At 46.3% G+C, this 22,083-nt stretch overlaps 1 protein-coding gene across 2 annotated transcripts in view; it reads left to right on the top strand.

The window, feature by feature from the left end:
* Positions 1-22,083, top strand: part of ptprt (protein tyrosine phosphatase receptor type T) — a 1,581,811-nt gene that overhangs the window by 1,343,341 nt on the left and 216,387 nt on the right. The window lies entirely within an intron of this gene.

The following is a 22,083-nucleotide window of genomic DNA, read 5'->3' as shown; positions in this document are numbered from 1 at the left end:
TCAGGAGTAATCACAACGTTGATGTCAATTCAAATGTTACTGAAAGAGCTGCTTATCATTTCATGCTTGTTGGTGATGGGGCTGGAAACGCCATTGGGAGATTTTCTAGGACATTTTGTCAAGGCCTCATCAATGTTCAGTCAATATTTATTCCAAAGCACTTAGCCTAAAACAATTAGGTAATGTCCTATTCTCCCTCATTGGACATCTTATAGGAATCACCAGAGGTAAGAGGGGGCAGATTATGAGCATCTTTCTGGGGGTTCCCCTTGGTCTGGACAAGATGAGGGCCACATTCAAATCATTGTAATCAGCAATTAGGAGCAAATTTATATGCCAAATCTGGGGTTTCAAAAAGGCTAGTCACTTTGGCACTGTAATTCATAATAATAATAGCACATGTTTCACACTTTGGCCAAAATAATCCCCAATGCCTCATATAAAATTGCTTTCCTTCATGCGGCAAACAGAAACCTTTCACATTTTCTATTCAAAATCCCTGTTCATTGCATGTTTACCATTTTTCTTTTACACAGTCACAAAATAAACCAGGAACTAATTTAATCATAATCAGTGTATCTTTCTCATTCATTTCCCATGAACAACAGAAGATCAGCATCATAAAGAAATGGCAGTCATTCTTAGAATCGTTTTATGATTCTATGAATAGAATCATCGAATCTCTACAGTGCAGAAGAAGGCCATTCGCCCATAATGTCTACACCACCCTTGGAAACAATACCTTACATAAGCCCACACCCTGACCCTATGCCATAACCCAGTACCCCACCTAAAATTTTTGGACGCTTAAGGGGCAATATAGCACAGCCAATCCATCTAACCTGCGCATCTTTGGATTGTGGGAGGAAACCGGAGCACCCGGAGGAAACCCACGCAGACATGGGGAGAAAGTGCAAACTCCACATGGACAGTTACCCGAGGCCAAAATTCAACCTGTGTGCCTGTCACTGTGAGGCAGCAGTTCTCGTTTTTTATTAATTTAGAGTATCAAATTCATTTTTTCCAATTAAGGGGCAATTTAGCGTGGCCAATCTACCTACCCTGCACATCTTTGGGTTGTGCAAACTCTACACACACTGACCCAGAGCCGGGATCGAACCTGGGTCCTCGGTGCCGTGAGGCAGCAATGCTAACCACTGCACCACCGTGCTGGTGAGGCAGCAGTTCTAACCACTGTGCTACCGTACCGCCCATACTTCTGAATTAGTGACAGAAGAATAAATGCTTCTTTTGTTTCTTGTAACAAAGTATGTGGAATATTTTTTAGCAACAATTGAGCAATACATTGGGCGGATTCATACTCATTTATTTGAACTTCTGGGAACCACAAAATATGACATTGTGGCAACAAATGTTTGTGAGTGAAACCCAAACATTATAAAGAAAATAGGTGCTGAATTAGACTGAGAAAGCTCAACCAAAATTAGTGCCAAAGAGAGAAAAAAGGCTGAGGAAGCATCCAAAAAATAGATGGCTGTCACGACAACAATGAACACATAGTTCCAGCCCATGATGAATTGGGAGATTGGTGGTGCAGTAGAGGCATTTGAGAAATGTAACCAAAAATGTAGACTGACATTCAATAAGTTTTCTAAAAGGCTCGACTGACCACTCGTGCAAATTTCATAAATTTCTTGCAACACTGCATCCAGGTTGTTGGGGCTTGACTCCTGGCATTAATATTTGTAGCTATATTTGTTTCCATTGCCTTTTGAACGTGTGTTTGGATGGCCTCCTGGCTCCTTGTGGATATTGGATCTCATCCATTTTGCACCTAATCCATCAAGCCTGCATTGCAACTAGTGTCAGAAAGCATTGGAGCTCGCTCTGTCCCATGTTCTGCCATTCTTCATTTTCTCCCAGCCCAGCTTCACTTCCTGCACACTGCCAGGAACTGCTTCCAGCCACAATAACCTCCCCATACAAGAGGTGCAGGCTAGCATTAATTAGTGCCAGTAAGTTAGCACAGGCTGCATGCAGCAATCATTCATATGAGCTGGCAGCATGAAGTCAGTGTACTGCTTTGTATTATGTTGAACAAGCATTGCAAATCACGATCCCCGTGCCTGTTTTTGCCAGCCAGCAACCGACTTAACCCCCATTATATTTCAACAAAAATAATTATTCTATAGTTGTGCACAAAGCTTTTAAGTATAATCAGCTAGAGCCCTGTCAATGTATATAAAATACTTTTGATATGTCTTCTCTTTGAGCCTCGCTCAATTGTTCTGCTCAGACTAGGGGGAGAGTATGACTGTACCTTGTGAACCTTCCTGTCAGGTGTTAGATGGTGCTGCCTGAAGAAACATGTGTTGGAACTCTTTATAATGTGACTTTTGCCATACCATGTTATTATGTCTCCTATCATTAGCAGTAATCAAATGCTCTTTGCACTGTTGGTCACAGTAGTGATACGCTGTCGCATTGAAAACAGGTAACCAAAAGCTTATTTCTGAATTACAAAGGAGAAGCATTCGGAAAATTTTATGTTGGGAAATAGACCTTTCAATAATACATCAACAATAATTTAATTCAGTTTGCAGTCAACTGCAATGATGCTTTTCATTGCTGATGTGATACAACAAGAATACTTTTAATTATTCCAAATCACTCAACGAACCATTGGAAAGGTTAAAATGGCAACAATTAGTTGACATATATGTATTGTTCCGCCCTCTTGAGTGTCTACATTTCTAATAAGAGCACATCTGCCGCCTTAACAAAGCAATGTCTGCTGTGCTGGCAGCCATTAAGCACAGTTCTTGCCCCAGAGAGAAAATGCATCTTCCTTAAGAAGAGATCATTGTGTGACTCCCATTTCAGCGATGTGTCAGAAGGACTTAGGAGGTTGACAGCAGCCAGCGCCACAAATAATAGAATTGCAATCTCGCCACGATGCTATTGCCTCGAGCTCCAGATCTGTAGACAGCTAACACTGAAACTGGTGGCGGAGTTTGTGGGCCAACACTTGACACATTACTAACCTCTGTGGCATAGCAACAGTTCCTGCTAAAGCTTTTACTGCATCTAAATTGCAACGACTGAACAATACAGGATTCAACATTAGTACTAATGTTCTTTGACTACTTATTCACAAAACTCCTAAAGCAACACAATGTAGCAGCTATATTATGCAAACTGCTTTAAGGCACTGAAATATAGACAGACTTTTCTGTTTTATTTCAGATATCCAGCAATCACATTTTTTCATTTTTGTTATCTCTAAGGCACAGGTGACCTGGTGTACTTTTATGTAAGGCTACATTTTAAATGTGCCTGTAATGCAGAACTTGCTGTATAAGGCATCCGCAGATTTTTTAAAATCCTTCTCAGACTGCAAATTACATGTGAATATTTTAAAATATTTTTATGGAGCAGGAAAATATGATCTTCCATTGGCCGTTATTTATGCAAGATTACAGGGAACTAGACAGCTGGTGAAAGGGGGTGCAAGAGCAAAGGAATCTATTTCTGTGTGCATCAGTCATTAAAGGTGGCAGGACAGATTGAGAGGAAAGTTAGTAAAGCACACAATGGGCTGGATTCACCATTTGGATGAATATTTTCTCTCACCAGAGCTGAATCATTTCTGGTTTGCAAGAAGTGGTGCCCAGAAGCCCAGATTCACTCTCTCCAGCCATGCACATTTATGCATGACGGGGAGCACAAGGGATTCCAATCTGAATCCCATTATTGGGCTGGCATTTTGAGTATGCAACCCAATAATGAGGTGTAGCAGTTGCCGCCCCCCCCCCCCCCCCCACCCTACAATGCAATTCCCCTGCATTGACAAGTAGGGGCATCCTCTCCCCCCCCCCCCCCCCCCCCCCTCGCACTACGGGATTTGCTGGGTCACCTCACCCCCAGCAGCACGCATGCATGAGGGTGACATGATCCCTCCCGAAGCCCCATCAGATCCCCACACCAAACCCCCCCCAACAGGCCTTCCCACCAGAGACATGGCTATCAGAGACCTCCCCCCATCGACCCCCCATATCATGGACCCCCTCATTACAGACCCCCCCCCCACCAGAGGACCCCACATATCAGAGATCTTCTTCCCCGATAACAAAGATACCCCTCCCCCACAACCATCAATCACCCCTGCCTGGAAGCTAAAGAGCAATCCAGGCAAAAACAATGAAAAATGGTTGCTTTTTCACTTACCTGCCCCATACACCTGCTGCCTCAGACAGATGTCTAGAAAGCAGCAGCTGTTAGAAAGTCAAAACACATTACAAGGCTTTAAACCCCCTCTTCAAGGCTTCTATTCATTTTCAAAGAGAAAGCTTTTAGTTGGGGGGGGGGAGGCTCTGACATAGGGGGTCACTCATATGGGGTGTTTGTTCATTTGGGGAGACTCTGATATGGGGGGGTCACTTGTATGGGGGGTTCTCTGATCTGGGATGTTGTCTGATATAGGGAAGTCTCTGATATAGGGGGGTCACTGGAATGGGGGGGGGGCTCTCTGATATGGGGGGGGGTTCAGGATGGGGTGGGCAGGATTTGTGTTGTGGAGGGAGGGGGCCCACCAATGGACTTGGGAGGCACCCACCTGAATTGAATACCCACTGCACTGAATTGAATACAGTCTACCACTACAACAGGTCCTCAGCAGACGCCATCTCCCTGGCCCTGCACTCAACCCTGGAACACCTAGATAACAAAGACACCTATGTCAGACTCCTATTTATTGACTACAGCTCAGCCTTCAACACCATTATTCCTACGAAACTCATCTCCAAATTCTGTGGCCTGGGCCTCGGCTCCACCCTCTGTGACTAGATCCTGAACTTTCTAACCCACAGGCCACAATCAGTATGGATAGGCAACAACACCTCCTCCATGGTCATCCTCAACACTGGTGCTCCACAAGGCTGTGTCCTCAGCCCCCTACTATACTCCTTATACACCTATGACTGTGTGGCTAAATTCCCCTCCAACTCGATTTTCAAATTTGCTGATGACACCACCGTGGTGGGTCGGATCTCAAATAATGACGAGACAGAGTACAGGAATGAGATAGAGAATCTGGTGAACTGGTGCAACGACAATAATCTCTCCCTCAATGTTAACAAAACGAAGGAGAGTGTCATCGACTTCAGGAAGCATAGTGGAGAACATGCCCCTGTCCACATGAATGGGAATGAAGTAGAAAGGATTGAGAGCTTCAAGTTTTTCGGTGTCCAGATTACCAGCAACCTGCCCTAGTCCCCCCATGCCAACACTATAGTTAAGAAAGCCCACCAACGACTCTCCTTTCTCAGATGACTAAGGAAATTTGGCATGTCAGCTACGACTCTCATCAACATTTACAGATGCACCATAGAAAGCATTCTTTCTGGTTGTATCACAGCTTGGTATGGTTCCTGCTCTGCCCAAGGAAACTACAAAAGGTCATGAATGTAGCCCAGTCCATCACGCAAATCAGCCTCCCATCCATTGACTCTATCTATAATTACCACTGCCTCAGAAAGGCAATCAGCATAATTAAGGACCCCACGCACCCCGGACATACTCTCTTCCACCTTCTTCCGTCAGGAAAAAGATACAAAGGTTTGAGGTCACGTACCAACCGACTGAAAAACAGCTTCGTGCCTGCTGCCATCAGACATTTGAATGGACCTACCTCGTTGATCTTTTCGTTAAGTTGATCTTTTCTCTACATCCCAGTTGTATTCTGCAGTCTCTCCTTCTTTCCCTATGTACGGTATGTGTTGGCTGTATAGCATGCAAGAAACAATACTTTTCACTGTATACTAATACATGTGACAATAATAAATTAAATTAAATTAAATCAAAACTTGGCCCATCTCGAGGACCACCCCCATCAGGTTCATACTGGCAGATACTTACACCAATCCACGTCCGCATAAATCCCGGCCCAGAGGGCATCATGGAGGTGTGGAGAATCCGATGTCCAGCTATTAATAGGATGCAAAGGAGCCATTTTGATTCATTTGCATCCTCCTGCTGGCATCTGCAGCGAACCTCAATTCTGCCGCAAGCAGAGGGCTGGAGAATCAGAATGTCTGGCACCGATCCCATTTCCCCCCCCCCGACACGCTACCGATGGCGGGCGGCGGAGAATCACTCCCATTATTCTAAGCTTTATAAGTAGGGGCATGGAGTAGAAAAGTAAGTAGGCCAGGTTGAAATTGTGTAAGACACTAGTTAGCCCTCAGCTAGAGTATTGTGTACAGTTCAAGGAACTGCTCTTTGGAAAGGATGTAAACGCATTGGAGAAAGCGCAGGAGAGGTTTATAAGAATGATTCCAGAGATGATTAACTTTGGTTATGGAGTAAGATTGGAGAGGTTGGGACTGTTGTCCTTGGGAAGGTGAAGGTTAAGACGAGATTTGATATAGAGATGTTCAAAATCATGAGGGGTCTAGACAGAATAGATAGTGAGAAAATGGGATTAGAATAAAGAGGTGCTTGATGGCTGGCATAAACACGATGGGCCGAAGGGCCTCTTTTTTTGTTCTATAAAACTCTATAGGGGGGATTTCCTGTGCCCCCATGATGTGTTGCTCGATGGTGGGATCTTCTGGTTCCACTGCTGTCACTGGGATTTCTCATTGAATCAACCCCCTGCCACTGGGAAACCCGTGATGAGGGTTCGCCATCGATGGGACTGGAAGATCCTGCTGGTGAGAACAGCCGGAAAATCCCCCATCTGACACTACACTGTTCCCACTCATGAAATGATCGAGAATGAGAGGGCACAGATGTAAAATAATAAGCAAAGAAAGAAAAAGCAACGTGAGAAGAAACCTTCTCACAGTTCTGAAACGATCTGCCTGAGAGTGCGGTGGAGGCAGCTTCAATCGAGGCATCAGGAATGAAGCCATCCAAAGGAAATTGTTGACTGAAGGTACATTAACCCTAAAATCTGCAATAGAAATTGCAGCACCGATGGAACTTGCTGTGAGAGATGCTTCACTGATTGGAGTTCGAGCTAAAGTTCATAAGATGGAGCCTGTGAGAAGCAGGTCCACCAAGAACCTACCATAACATTGCTGCAACCATGTGGCACATTATGGCTGGAGATTTTTTGGAGAAAGGAGAAATGCAAAATGCAAAAATTGTGGTAAATTTGGTCACATTGCCAAGGCATGGTGGTCATGGCAATCTTCTTCAGCACAAAAGAAGTACACCAAGACGAATACTGCAAAGTCTACAGGGCGAGTTTACCAGTTAAGTGATCCAACTGAAGATTCACCGAGTACCAAAGTGTCAATTCAGCTCAAGGAATTTAAGCATTCTAGCAATACAAGGAGTCCAACAATGATATTAGGTCTATCCAAAATTAAGATGTAAGAGGATAGGAGTGCTGCAGTATCAATTATGCCTGAATCAATATACTATCAGAAATTGAAGCACCTGCCATTGCAACCATCTGATGTGGCTTTGAGGACATATACCGAGGAGGTCGTGCTGCTGTTGGGCTTCATCAAGGTGACTGTTGAAGTTAATGAGCATAAAATGGAGTTACCTCTTCACATTATTCAAGAACATTTTCCAGCATTGTTTGGGAGATCTAAGGAAAATTAAGCTAAGCTGGGCCATCATGAACCAACTGATAGATTCTACAAATGATCTTCAACCACTTCCGAGAAAGATGCCAAGGTATTCGAGGAGTCACTTGGAGGTGATGGGGTCGAACTGAAACTCATGATAAAGGCAGACAACGTGCCTAAGTGTTTGAAAGCACGAACCATAACATATGCTAGCCAATGTAAAGTGGGAGAAGAACTGGAGAGGTTGCTGAAAATAGGAGTCATTGAGCCTGTTACCACCAGCAATTAGGCACCCCAATCATCTCCGTCTTCAAAAAGGATGGTTCGGTACAAATAGCGGAGGTTTCAAAATGACTGTCAACTCTGTATTATGTGTTGATCAGTACCCTCTACCACCTATTAAAAATATTTTTGTTGTCCTCTATGGCAGCTAAATATTTAGCTAAATTGATTTCTGCCAAGCCTATCTGCAAATGAACATAGCCATTGAGTCTCCACCATTACTGACCATAGTAACACATGGTAACGGGCAGCACGGTAGCATTGTGGATAGCACAATCGCTTCACAGCTCCAGGGTCCCAGGTTCGATTCCGGCTTGGGCCACTGTCTGTGCGGAGTCTGCACATCCTCCCCGTGTGTGCATGGGTTTCCTCCGGGTGCTCCGGTTTCCTCCCACAGTCCAAAGATGTGCAGGTTAGGTGGATTGGCCATGATAAATTGCCCTTAGTGTCCAAAATTGCCCTTAGTGTTGGGTGGGGTTACTGGTTTATGGGGATAGGGTGGAGTTGTTGACCTTGGGTAGGGTGCTCTTTCCAAGAGCCGGTGCAGACTTGATGGGCTGAATGGCCTCCTTCTGCACTATAAATTCTATGATAAAAGTCTGTTTTGGTATCAGAGCCTTCCGTTCAGGATTATGTCAGCACTAGCTATTCCAGTGGTCTATGTTTCAGATCTTGAGTGGGCTATCAGGTGTGCAATGTTACCTGAATGACATTTTGATTGCAGGTTCAAATGACGTAGAGCATTTAAAGAACCTAGTAGCTACTCTTGCATTACATAATATATGGGTCAAGAAAGATAAGTACAACTTTTTAAATCTTCTATTCACTATCTTGGACGTGTCAACGACGCAAGATAGTCTTCACAAAAAACCAGAAGAAGGTGTTGGAGATCCTGGATGCTCCATAACCACAGAACATAACTCAGTTAAGATTGTTTCTCGGATTACCAAATTACTATGGAAACCTTTGCACACATCGCTTTAAAACAAACAATCTTGACACTGAATGAAAAATTGTGAGAATGCAGACCAGAATGACTTAATTAATTACAGGAATCAGAGTTTTTTTTTACAAATTTAGAGTACCCCCAATTCACTTTTTCAAATTAAGGGGCAATTTAGCGTGGCCAGTCCACCTAGGTTGCACATCTTTGGGTTGTGGGGGCGAAACCCACGCAAACACAGGGAGAATGTGCAAACTCCACACGGACAGTGACCCAGAGCCGGGATCGAATCTGGGACTTCGGCACCGTGAGGCCACAGTGCTAACTACTGCGCCACCGTGCTGCCCCAGGAATCAGAGTTATTGGTCCATTATAACTCAAAACTGAAGCTCCAGCTTGTTTGCAACACATCATGCAATGGGGTTGGAGCAGTTGTCTCGCATACCCTTTCGGCAAAGAACAATCAATAGCATTTGCTTCCAGGACGTTGACTAACCCTCCGTACCACTATGCTGTCAGCATTATTTTTGGTCTTCAAAGTTTCCACCACTTTTTATTTGGCCAATTTACTCTATTGACTGACCATACCTTAACAATTTTTGGGTCGCAAGAAGGCATCCAGTTGCATGCTACTAGTCAATTACAACGCTGGCCGTTAATCTTATTGGCACACTTTGTCTAAACTGGCACTGCAAGATCAACAAGACCAAAAAGATAAGTATAAATCTGCAAAATACTTAACAACATATACCACCTGTCTCATATAGAAAGTGTATCGGTCATGACTTCTCAGGTCTGAAAGTTTACCCAAACAGATCTGGTGATGGGGAAAATGTTGGACACGATTTAAAAAGGTACTCTAGCATGAGAACACAGAAAGAATCAAGATCTTAAACCCCATCTTACCAGGCATCTTGAGATCACTGCACAATTGGATTGTTAAAGTAATTATTCCACCATGCCCATGAAGTAGAACCTGGGACAGCTGCACAAGGGCCATCGCGGTGTAGTTAGAATGAAGGAGTTGGCAAGAAGCTACTTCTTGTGACCTGGGTTAGATGCCTAAACAGAGGAGAAGGTGGGGTTATGCAATCCTGCGTTGTGTTTAGAAATGAACCTCCACTCCAACCTTTGCATCCACGGGAATGGCCTACCAGGCCACGGCCATGTCGGTTATGCGGGACCAGTCAAAGGACACATATTTTTGGCCATGGTTGATGCGCAGTCGAAGTGGCCAGAGGTAGCCACCTACCCCAGAATGAGCCCCAATTATCCAGGAAACCAAAACCCTCCCTCCTGCACCATCCCTGTAGCCACATGTTCAACTCCTCTCTCTCCTTATTTCTCACTTCGCTGGCACGTGGCACGGGTAACAACCCAGAGATAACAACTCTGTTTGTTCTAGCTCTCAGCTTCCACCCTAGCTCCCTGAATTTCTGTCTCAAATCCCCATCTCTCGACAACTACTGAACAGATGATATAAGGTCTTGATGAGGCAATCTGAACAACTCATGAGCAATAATTGTACTTAGTTTACATCAGCCGCATTTGAGGATTACCTGAAGAGGTAGCATGGTGGTTAGCATAAATGCTTCACAGCTCCAGGGTCCCAGGTTCGATTCCGGCTTGGGTCACTGTCTGTGCGGAGTCTGCACGTCCTCCCCGTGTGTGCATGGGTTTCCTCCGGGTGCTCCGGTTTCCTCCCACAGTCCAAAGATGTGCGCGTTAGGTGGATTGGCCATGCTAAATTGCCCGTAGTGTCCTGTAAGGTTAGGGGGGGGGGGGGGTGTTGTTGGGTTACGGGTATAGGGTGGATACGTGGGTTTGAGTAGGGTGATCATTGCTCGGCACAATATCGAGGGCCGAAGGGCCTGTTGTGTGCTGTACTGTTCTATGTTCTATGTATGCTATCTGCCATATCAAATCTGCCCCCTACCAATGGCAGAGCTGAATGTTTTGTGCAATCACTCAAGCATGCAGTGAAGGTTTCAAGGGACAAAGGCTCTCTACCTAAACGTTTCAATAGCTTTATAATGACATACAGAAATACTGCGCATTTAACAACACAAAACTCACTGGCTATACTGATGTTCAAAATGAAATTACACGCACAGTTCGATCTTTTTTGCATCCCCTTCCAGTTCAGAGATAGTCAGGCAACAACATCAGACACAAGTGTCGAGAAGGGAACAACATTCCAAATGCAGAGTCTTTAGCCACGAGGAGCATGTTCTTGCAAGAAATTGTACCTCAGCGAAAAATGGTCTCCAGCAACAATATTAGCCAACACAGGTCCAATTTCATAGATGGTGCAATCTGACGATGAATGAATTTGGCATTGGCTGCAGGTAGTGAGAGAACAGAATCTTCACCAGATGGTTACATCACAGAGAATATGGACAGTGACATGCCAGACCTGAGAACTACAACTGCTGAGATTATGGAATCTGATACGATAGGATTATCCACACAGCCAGAGACCATTCCTTTTTATTTATAAATTTAGAGTACCCAATTATTTTTTATTTTCCAATTAAGGGGCAATTTAACGTGGCCAATCCACGTAACCTGCACATCTTTGGGTTGTGGGGGTGAAACCCTCACAGACATGAGGAGAATGTGCAAACTCCACACGGAACGGGCTGAGATTCTAACCCGGGTCCTCAGCGCCGCAGTCCCACTGCTAACCACTGCACCACATGCCGACCATTCTTGAGTTAATTTTGCCAGATATAATATGGACCAGTGTACAAGAAGACACTCCTAACACCCCTGAGAGCCAAGTTCCTGAATGTCGTGTTCTGCTAAAATGAGACAGACGTCCACCCAAGAGACTATCTTATAATGTACATATGTATTCGTAACATAACAATGTTAGTTATGGCGCAATGTGTTGGATCCATGTTAAAGTGTTTGATTGAGTAAAAATGCCGGAGATACTGAAGGAGTAAAGAGGGAGGAGTCTTCTGTATCACAGCAACACCGTTGGCTGGTGTAATGTTTTTGGGATCCTTAAGGGGGAGGGGGAGCAGCCCCAAGTCATGGTCCACATAGGTACCAACGACATAGGTAGGAAGAGAGATGGGGATTTGAGACAGAAATTCAGGGAGCTAGGGTGGAAGCTGAGAGCTAGAACAAACAGAGTTGTTATCTCTGGGTTGTTACCCGTGCCACGTGCCAGGGAAGTGAGAAATAAGGAGAGAGAAGAGTTGAACATGTGGCTACAGGGATGGTGCAGGAGGGAGGGTTTTGGTTTCCTGGATAATTGGGGCTCATTCTGGGGTAGATGGGACCTCTACAAACAGGATGGTCTTCACCTGAACCAGAGGGGTACCAATATCCTGGGGGGGGAGATTTGCTAGTGCTCTTTGGGGGGGGGGGTTTAAACTAATTCAGCAGGGGGATGGGAACCTAAGTTGTAGTCCAAGTGTACAGGATGTTGAGAGTAGTGAGGTCAGTGATAGGGTTAAAAGTTCGAAAGAGGGCACCGGCAAGCAAGATGCTGGTTTGAAGTGTGTCTACTTCAACGCCAGGAGCATCCGGAATAAGGTGGCTGAGCTTGCAGCATGGGTTGGTACCTGGGATCTCGATGTTGTGGCGATTTCGGAGGCATGGGTAGAGCAGGGACAGGAATGGTTGTTGCAGGTTCCAGGATTTAGATGTTTCTGTAAGAACAGAGAAGATGGTAAAAGAGGGGGGGTGTGGCATTGTTAATCAAGGAAAGTATTACGGCGGCAGAAAGGACGTTTGAGGACTCGTCTACTGAGGTAGTATGGGCCGAGGTTAGGAACAGGAGAGGAGAGGTCACCCTGTTGGGAGTTGTCTATAGACCTCCGAATAGTTCCAGAGATGTAGAGGAAAGGATTGCAAAGATGATTCTCTACAGGAGCGAGAGTAACAGGGTAGTTGTTATGGGGGACTTTAACTTTCTAAATATTGACTGGAAATACTATAGTTCGAGTACTATAGATGGGTCAGTTTTTGTGCAGTGTGTGCAGGAGGGGTTTCTGACACAGTATGTAGACAGGCCAACAAGGGGCGATGCCACATTGGATTTGGTACTGGGTAATGAACCCGGCCAGGTGTTAGATTTAGATGTAGGTGAGCACTTTGGTGATAGTGATCACAATTCGGTTATGTTTACTTTAGCGATGGGCAGGGATAGGTATATACCGCAAGGCAAGAATTATAGCTGGGGGAAAGGCAATTATGATGCTATTCGGCAAGATATAGGATGTATAGGATGGGGAAGGAAACTGCAGGGGATGGGTACAATCGAAATGTGGAGCTTTTTCAAGGAACAGCTAATGCTTGTCCTTGATAAGTATGTACCTGTCAGGTAGGGAGGAAGTTGTCGAGCAAGGGAACCGTGGTTTACTAAGGAGGTTGAAGCACTTGTCAAGAGGAAGAAGAAGACTTATGTTAGGATGAGACATGAAGGCTCAGTTAGGGCACTTGAGAGTTACAAGTTAGCCAGGAAGGACCTAAAGGCAGAGTTAAGAAGAGCGAGGAGAGGACACGAAAAGTCGTTGGCGGATAGGATCAAGGAAAACCCTAAGGCTTTCTATAGGTATATCAGGAACAAAAGAATGATTAGAGTAAGATTAGGGCCAATCAAGGATAGTAGTGGAAAGTTGTGTGTGGAATCAGAGGAGATAGGGGAAGCGTTAAATGGATATTTTTCATCAGTGTTTACACTGGAGAAAGACAATGTTGTCGAGGAGAATACTCAGGTACAGTCGACCAGGCTAGATGGGATTGAGGTTCACAAGGAGGACGTGTTAGCAATTTTGGAAAGTGTAAAAATAGATACGTCCCCTGGGCCAGATGGGATTTATCCTAGGATTCTCTGGAAAGCCAGGGAGGAGATTGCAGAGCCTTTGTCCTTGATCTTTATGTCGTCTTTGTCGACAGGAATAGTGCCGGAAGACTGGAGGATAGCAAATGTTGCCCCCTTGTTCAAGAAGGGGAGTAGAGACAACCCTGGTAATTATAGACCTGTAAAATGTTGGAAAAGGTTATAAGAGATAGGGTTTATAATCATCTTGAAAAGAACAAGTTGATTAGCGATACTCAACACGGTTTTGTGAAGGGTAGGTCATGCCTCACAAACCTTATTGAGTTTTTTGAGAAGGTGACCAAACAGGTGGATGAGGGTAAAGCAGTTGATGCGGTGTATATGGATTTCAGTAAGGCGTTTGTTAAGGTTCCCCACGGTAGGCTATTGCAGAAAATACGGAAGTATGGGATTGAAGGTGATTTAGTGGTTTGGATCAGTAATTGGCTAGTTGAAAGAAGACAGAGGGTGGTGGCTGATGGCAAATGTTCATCCTGGAGTTCAGTTACTAGTGGTGTACCGCAAGGATCTGTTTTGGGGCCACTGCTGTTTGTCATTTTTATAAATGACCTGGAAGAGGGTGTAGAAGGATGGGTTAGTAAATTTGCAGATGACACGAAGGTCGGTGGAGTTGTGGATAGTGCTGAAGGATGTTATAGGATACAGAGGGACATAGATAAGCTGCAGAGCTGGGCTGAGAGGTGGCAGATGGAGTTTAATGCGGAAAAGTGTGAGATGGTTCACTTTGGAAGGAGTAACAGGAATGCAGAGTACTGGGCTAATGGCAAGATACTTGGTAGTGTCGATGAACAGAGAGATCTCGGCATCCAGGTACATAAATCCCTGAAAGTTGCCACCCAGGTTAATAGGGCTGTTAAGAAGGCATATGGTGTGCTAGCCTTTATCAGTAGGGGGATTGAGTTTCGGAGCCACAAGGTCATGCTGTAGCTGTACAAAACTCTGGTGCGGCCGCACCTGGAGTACTGCGTGCAGTTCTGGTCACCACATTATAGGAAGGATGTGGAAGCTTTTGAAAGGGTTCAGAGGATATTTACTAGGATGTTGCCTGGTATGGAGGGAAGGTCTTACGAAGAAAGGCTCAGGGACTTGAGGCCAAAGGGCCCGTACTGCGCTGTAATGTTCTATGTTCTATAATGTCACGTGTTACGCAATTACACCATCAGAGTTTTCTCGAGTTTGTATTTGTACCCTGCTTGAGTAACCGCTTGCACTACGTTATACGAACTCCAACCTGTGCCACCTCTAATTATTTCTCTTTGTGGTGTTATGGGCCAGGGTTTCGAAAACTCCAAATTATATCATGGAGTTCACCTGACCTACAACATGTTATTAGTTTTGGTTATGAGGAGCCTACCTTTCAGGTGTTATTCAACAGCGGCCTTAAGCACTTTTAATCAAAACAAAGTTTAATCTACGAATTTAGTTAAAAATTTTATAAACACACACAGTAAACATTTTTATCAATTACAAACATAAATACCCCACACAGCTACAGTACTCTATATATAACCCTTAATAAACTCCCCCTTTAAGCTGTTCCAATTTAGTAACAAGATCCCATAAACCAGAAACCCTTTTCAAAGGTGTGGCCCAACACACAGCACTCAAGACCTGGTTTAGATTCTCTTATCCTTTCCAAAACACCAGGTTTGAATTTCTTCCAGAAAACAATTATTTATTTTCAAGTTATCAAGTCATCTGGAAACAGCTTTTTGAAATGCAGCGAGAGAGAGAGAGAGACAGGACTAGACTTCTCTGTCTGAATCCAGTAGCCAAAATGTGAAAACGGAAGCAAAAAAACTCAGAGCCACAAAACAATCCCAAACCAAAGCAATGGTAAAACTCAGAGCCACAGCCCAGCTCCACCCACACAACGACATCATGGAAGCCATGTGATAAGACAAACATTTCTTAAAGGGACACTCCTGTGACAGTGCCTATAATGAAGAATGTAACAGAAACATTTCTGCAGCTAAGAGGAAAAGGCAGGGGAGTGACACTAAGTGAATTGCTTCTTCAGAGGGTTAACACAAACAAAAAATGGCCTCCTTCTGTACTGTAACTATTATATGATGCAATGATTCTGTATGTTATTTTGATCCACACACACGGTATTCTAGCCAGCTGACCCATCAAGCTGCTCCCCCACCCACCCCAGCACCCCCTCACCCCCACTGCCATGACTATTGTATTCGCAAAGTATATGTGACCTTCGCTCAACACAACTCACTTTCGACAATCTTGCACCAGAACTGTCGTGCAATACTCACCAAACCTTAATCCTTTGATTTAAATCAAAATTAAGCGTGAAAATAAGAAGCTTTTAAAAAGTTATTTTTCTAATCTACCTTAATTGTCATTTAAAAAAATGTTGAGTTCTTGATTTTGCTATTGAACTTACTTTGTGACTTAAAATAGAGTACGAGTGATTTTTGCACAAGGTCTAGAAAGAAGAATTGGCATTGAAACACAAGGTATGAAAGCGAACCTGTGTTCAGTGAAGGTCAGCATTATCTCAGATTGCGGCCGGGTTTTCTGCTCTGGTCGGGTTTGACGATGGGAGCGGAAACTCTCGCGCGAGACCCAAATCATGTTTCACACTAACATAAAAGCGTGACACGATTGTCACCGCCCCCCCCCCCCCCTTCCCGCTGATGACATATTGGGACTCGTTATGTCATCGGCATGGCCCACTCACAGCGAGCTCTGGCTGATGTGGCAGAGACACAGAAGGTGGTAGCACAGAGCAGACCTCCAGGACTGGCAGTGCCAGGTGGCAGGGGAACCTCAGGGGTTAGCTCCGCTTGCACCTCCATTCCAAGGGGTAGCCTAGGGGCTATCGCGCACCCCGAGGGAGGGAGAGGTGATGTGGCCCGTGCTGGTGACTCCCACAGCGAAGGTACTGAAGGACCACAGCACCTCGGGCACCACCCACACCCCCCAGCCCTCACACCTCTGTCCCTGGCACATCTGATGGGTAACACGCAGAACAGGACTACACCACGCCACCTGGGACACCCGAGCAGCAGCTGAGCCATCCAAGCTTGGTCGCCCCAGAAGCTGACCAGCAAAGGGGGCCCAGGGACCACCCAGGTGGACGGTGAAATGTGCTATCATGGGCAGGAATCAAACATTGTCAAACAGTATGGAGCACCAGAGCTCATCACAGAGCAGGTTGTCATCACCCTCCCATCCCATGGACCCAACTTGCTGTTACTGCCAACCCAGGGCCCTCACCTCGTAGTGAGGCAGGTATGAACCATGGATGGAATTTAAAGGGCAGGGGCATGGGACGGCGCACGGAGGGTGTTCATGGGATGGGGTGATCAGCCATGGGGTGGGTAAGGGGTGGGATGGGCTACCTGTGCCCCTGGCCAGCCCCCAACATGGTGAACATGTAGGCGATATGAATGTCTAATGCACCCTGGCGCACATGTCGTGCCGTCTCCTGTGCCTGCCTGGGCCCCATGTCCTGCCCATCCTTTCCCTCTCCCTCGTCTTCCTCATAGGACAAGGCCTGCCGATCATCCTCCTCCTCCAGCATATTGCCCATCTGCTGCGCGATGTTGTGGAGGACACAGCAGGCCAGCACGATGTCGGAGACTCTCCTAGAGCTGTACTGGAGGACCAGAATGGTCCAGGCACCTGAATTGCAGCTTCAGGATTCCGAAGCACTGCTTGATCAAGCCCCTGGTCACGACATGGAGTCGTTGTAGTGGGTCTCTGTGTGGGTCTGCGGCCTCCGGATAGCATCATCAGCCATGAACATACCGGATAACCCTTGTCGCCCTGGAGCCAACCCCTCACCCGGGGATGCCTCAGAGAGGTCAGGAACCATCAGGTGTTCTGGGATGAAGGCATCTTGCACACTGCCCAGGTGTTGAGTGGAACCCCTTTTGGTTTGTGAAGACCAGCCTATCATGGGCCGGTGCTCGTAGGGTGACCAGCATCCCATTGATCACCCCCTGGACCTGGGGCATCTCGGCGATGGCGGCGAACCCTGGTGTCCGGACATCCTGATGGGCTCTGTCCTGATTCAGTTTTATATATTGTGCCGACCGGGCATATAGGGCCTCAGTGACGGCGTGGATCCACCGGTGCGCCGAGGTCTGTGAGATTCCTGACAGGTTCCCGCTCGGTGCCTGAACGGACTCCATAGTATAAATTTTCAGGGCGACCATCATCTCAACGGCCATGGGGAGCTGATGTCCCCCCCCATGCCTCCACGCTTCTAGGTGGGCCATGATCTGGCAGATATTTCGCACTGTGCTGCTGCTCCGCTGGAGTCTTTGATGGCTTGCCCATCCGGCTGGTCCTCAAATGACAGACAGCCGGCACACACAAGTCCTGATGTGGTGCCTACATCACCCCTTCTCCTTGGCCTGTTGGTGGCCGGCTCTGTGGGGGGTGAAAGGCAGACATGGTAGCATGACGCATACACCCAAGCCCAACCAGGTCCAACTGGCTTCACAGTGGCCCCGGTCTGCACCTGTGCCATCCATGCCAACGGTATGCTCCACGGCCCCCGGCTGACGCCCTCCTGAAGGGGCTACTGTGGCCGTTGCCCTTGTGTGGGCCGCGTGCTGCCCTGCCAGCAGGTGGTGACCAGTTCTGGTGGGGGTGGGGGGGAGACGAGTTTGTGAGGTGTACGGTGGGGGTAGGGGTGGAGGGTGGGGGAAGCAATGCAGAGGGTGGTGTGGTGGGGGCTGGGGTGTGGGGGTGGTGGGGTGGGCATCCATACTATCGGTGTCACTCTGCACCACAACGGGCCACGTAGGACGGTAAGTGGAGTGTGCAGATATATGGCTGCCTTGCAGGTCCCGACATTGGCAGTCTGTGCCTGGACACCCCGGTCCCATGGTGGGTCATCCCAACCCCACAGCCCATCCCCTGCACACCAACTGTCACCCCCCGCAACATTGCAGCTCCCAGACCAGGCAGAGGCCCCTCTCCACCACAGCCAGCCCTGCTGGTGGCATGTCCAGCTTCCCAGAGTGGCGCCTCTGCATTCCCTACATCTTCTCTCCCCCTCGCCAGCCACAGTGCCTTTTTCCAGATTTTTTTAAACCACAAGTGAAACATGCTTGCGGTAATGCCTCCCGGCGGAGGAGGAGCATCGCGGAGGCCACGGTGAATACCGGGTCAGGCCCGCTAATGATAGGTAAACAACGTTTACGCTTCCTGCAGAGTAGAACGCATTGATGCTACTGTCGGGCACCAGAGCATGCCATTCCGGAGCAAGCTATTCCGGATGCTGCTGTCGGGCACCAGAGCATGCCATTCCGGAGCATGCCATTCCAGATGCTGCTGTCGGGCACCAGAGCATGCCCTTCTGGCGGGCGCCCAGAGCCGACCACAATTTTGGCTTCATGACAGACTCTCCACCGAATCCCCTTTCCCGATTCCTGCGTCGGAGAATCCCACCCAAAGTTTTGACTTTTCTTTGGAACTCTTTGGAACTGTAACAATACAGGGAAATATGGCTGAACACTACATCATAAAATGTATTTACCCTCTGAGCTCTCATTTTAATGCCACAATTTTGAATGTCTTACTGTTTACTCTGCTGTTAATGCTGTGCTGAGTGTTTAGACTTCCATAAGAATAGTGTCTGATTGACAGTATTATCAGAATGTTGCAGAACTCCATAGCTTCAATAATCTCATACATGAGCAATGAACCATAATACAATATCAACAAGAACATATTCACATTTCGGCTGGTGTGTCTGATACATTGTTTGTATGCATCAAAATAGCAAACAGTAAATCCGAGAAGAAAACATTTTAAACCGAACCTGATACACAACAGTGTTTATTAACAAGTTTAAATTAGTTCTTGGTGCTGTCTGAAAACAGTTTTGCAAAGATACTGTAAATCCCATTCAGCTCGCTATTGAAATTGCTCTTGCAAATTAAGCCTGACTTTTCCAGTTACCAAAATAATAAGATTAGTGTCTTTTGAGGCTCATTCTTAATACTTGTGATAATTAATGTAAAAATTAATGGAGGATCACTACTTGCAGTGATAATTTGCAAACCATATTGTCTTCGGGCATGATTGTCATCATAACAGGAATGCTTAAAAAGATTTGATCTTAGAAATGGTTTACACATATTCATGTCATAATTGTTACTAAAGTTCCTTTCACAGATCCAATGAGCTGTGAAATAAAGGTATCCCATTAGTAGCAAAAAGTTTATATATATGTAGAGAGAATTTTTCATTCAATTAAATTGACAGCACATTGCTATGTACTACCTTTCACGTAGAGTATAAAAGAATATATATATGAACCAGTGTTGCTAACTGTTCGTGAAAAGGTGAATCTCTTGTTAATATGAATAAGGTATGACCCATTTATGTCCTATAAATGCATCATAACTTGGAATTAATCTTAATGCTGCCTTGTTGTATGACCACAAATCCGAATTTATATGCTGTTGAAACAAGTTTTGTTTTAAACCAAAACTGCCAACATCTGCAGACAAATTCTTGATACGTCCTTTCCTTTTTTAAATGTAGGCACTAATCCATCTAATTCTAAATGAGTGAATGCCTTGTAGTGAAATGGTGGATAGAGGAATGGAGCTAAAGTTTTGTCTGTAAAAGGTGCCAGAAACCATTTCTTAGTCTCCAGTAATATGACATTCAAGTGTCAATAAACTAACCTACAGTCTGGGAGAATGCTGTTTGGCATTCTCTACATGTTGTGGAGTGCTTAGCAATATGCTGTTGGAACTGCAGTTATGTATGTTGAGTACATATCCCGTGAGAATCAGGTGAACACCAATTTCCAGCAATCTGTTTGCAGGAAATAGTTTTCCCAACTCATGTCAGCGAATATCCTTTTTTATTCTGTCTTGTATGAAACCTCAAGCTGTGATTGCGGACGTCCCTGAAGGTTTGCGAAACCTTGACATTTTGGGTGGAGATATTCTGGTATTGTATTGAAAATGAGTAACCTTGCACAGCAAAGGTGTGTATTGGAAATTCAGCTACATTTCAATTCAGGATTAGACATTACAAGAACCAACAGCATTTCAATACATTTCAGGTTATTTCACTTTTTATCTGACACTGTCCCCAGTGTCTGGGGCACCTCGGCAATGCCCACCTGAGACTGAGACATGCCCTGCAGTATCTCGGCAAGTTCCACTTGCATCTGGGACACGTCCCCCAGCGACTGGGACATGCTGTTGAGGTGCTCAGCCATGGCCGTTAGTGACTGAGCAACACCTTGGATACCACCACTCATACTGCTGGCCCAGGCGGCACTTGCTGCCCTGTGGTTGACCCTCCGACCCCCCTCAGGAAAACAGGGTATCCCATCTGGCCAGGTCGGCATCTCCAAATCGTGGAGCAGGTCTGTACGATGGCATGGCTGTGCCTCTCTCGGGTTTGCTCTACGGGATCGCTTTAAGTGCTGCTCCCCCTCATTAATGGGGCGCTGCCAAGCGCGGTCCAGGCTAATCAGCTGGCTGGACAGTCAGTTCCCACGTGAAGCCCATGGCTTTATCACCGGCCCTAATTCGCATTAGATACCGATAGCAGTCTCGTTGGGTCAGCCATTGGGAAACACCCGACAATTCCCATTCACTACCACACTTTGAAACTTTTCCATTCGATCACGACTAGAATTTGGTAACACAGAAGGCAGCTATCCCATCTGTATTGGCTTTGTGAAAAAGCTAGAGGGGTTGTTTCTCCACTGCTCACCAGTAGTAACGGAGTTCCCGATGTGGTGGAGAATCACGGGCAAAAAACGTGATTGGTGCTCGGCGCATCAGCAGGAGGGTGCAAATAGGCCATATTATGAACCCATTTGCATCTGATTAACGGGCTGGAGACCCGATTCTCCACGCCTCCATGATGCTCTGCCGTTCTCAGCTGGGAGTGACGGGGGCATGGATTAGGCAAGTATTTTCAAGCGTGATCTGAACGTGGTATGTAGCGTTGGTGCCTCTAAGGTCCATCAGTGGGCTCCCTTCCATCCACACTTCAAATCCTGCCCTCCTCATCCCCAGCCCCCCCCCCCCCAAACAGCCACCCATCAGAACACCCCCCCCCCTCCGCCAACAGACCCTCCCATCAGACCCACCCCATCAGGGTCCCATCAGACATCCCCATCAGACCCACCCCATCAGGGCCCCATCAGACATCCCCATCAGACCCCCCATCAGACTTTCCCCATTAGAGACCCCAATCAGACCCTCCCGCCATATGAGGTAGCCTTCCATATCAGAGACCCCGTGCTATAACCCGCACAGGTCTTATGGAGTAGGGAGGATTAACTAGCCCTTGGATCTTGTCGAATACGAGCTTCCCTAATCCATCTCAGAGAAACCCCATATCTGAGACAACCCTATCTTAGAGACCTCCTATCAGAGATCCCCATATTAGTGACACCCACCACATATCAAAGACCCCCAATAACAGAGACCGCCCCCTATTAG

The sequence above is a fragment of the Scyliorhinus canicula genome, chromosome 7 (assembly GCF_902713615.1).
Source record: "Scyliorhinus canicula chromosome 7, sScyCan1.1, whole genome shotgun sequence".
Classification (NCBI taxonomy): domain Eukaryota; kingdom Metazoa; phylum Chordata; class Chondrichthyes; order Carcharhiniformes; family Scyliorhinidae; genus Scyliorhinus; species Scyliorhinus canicula.
This window is presented reverse-complemented; position numbering and strand designations above follow the sequence as displayed.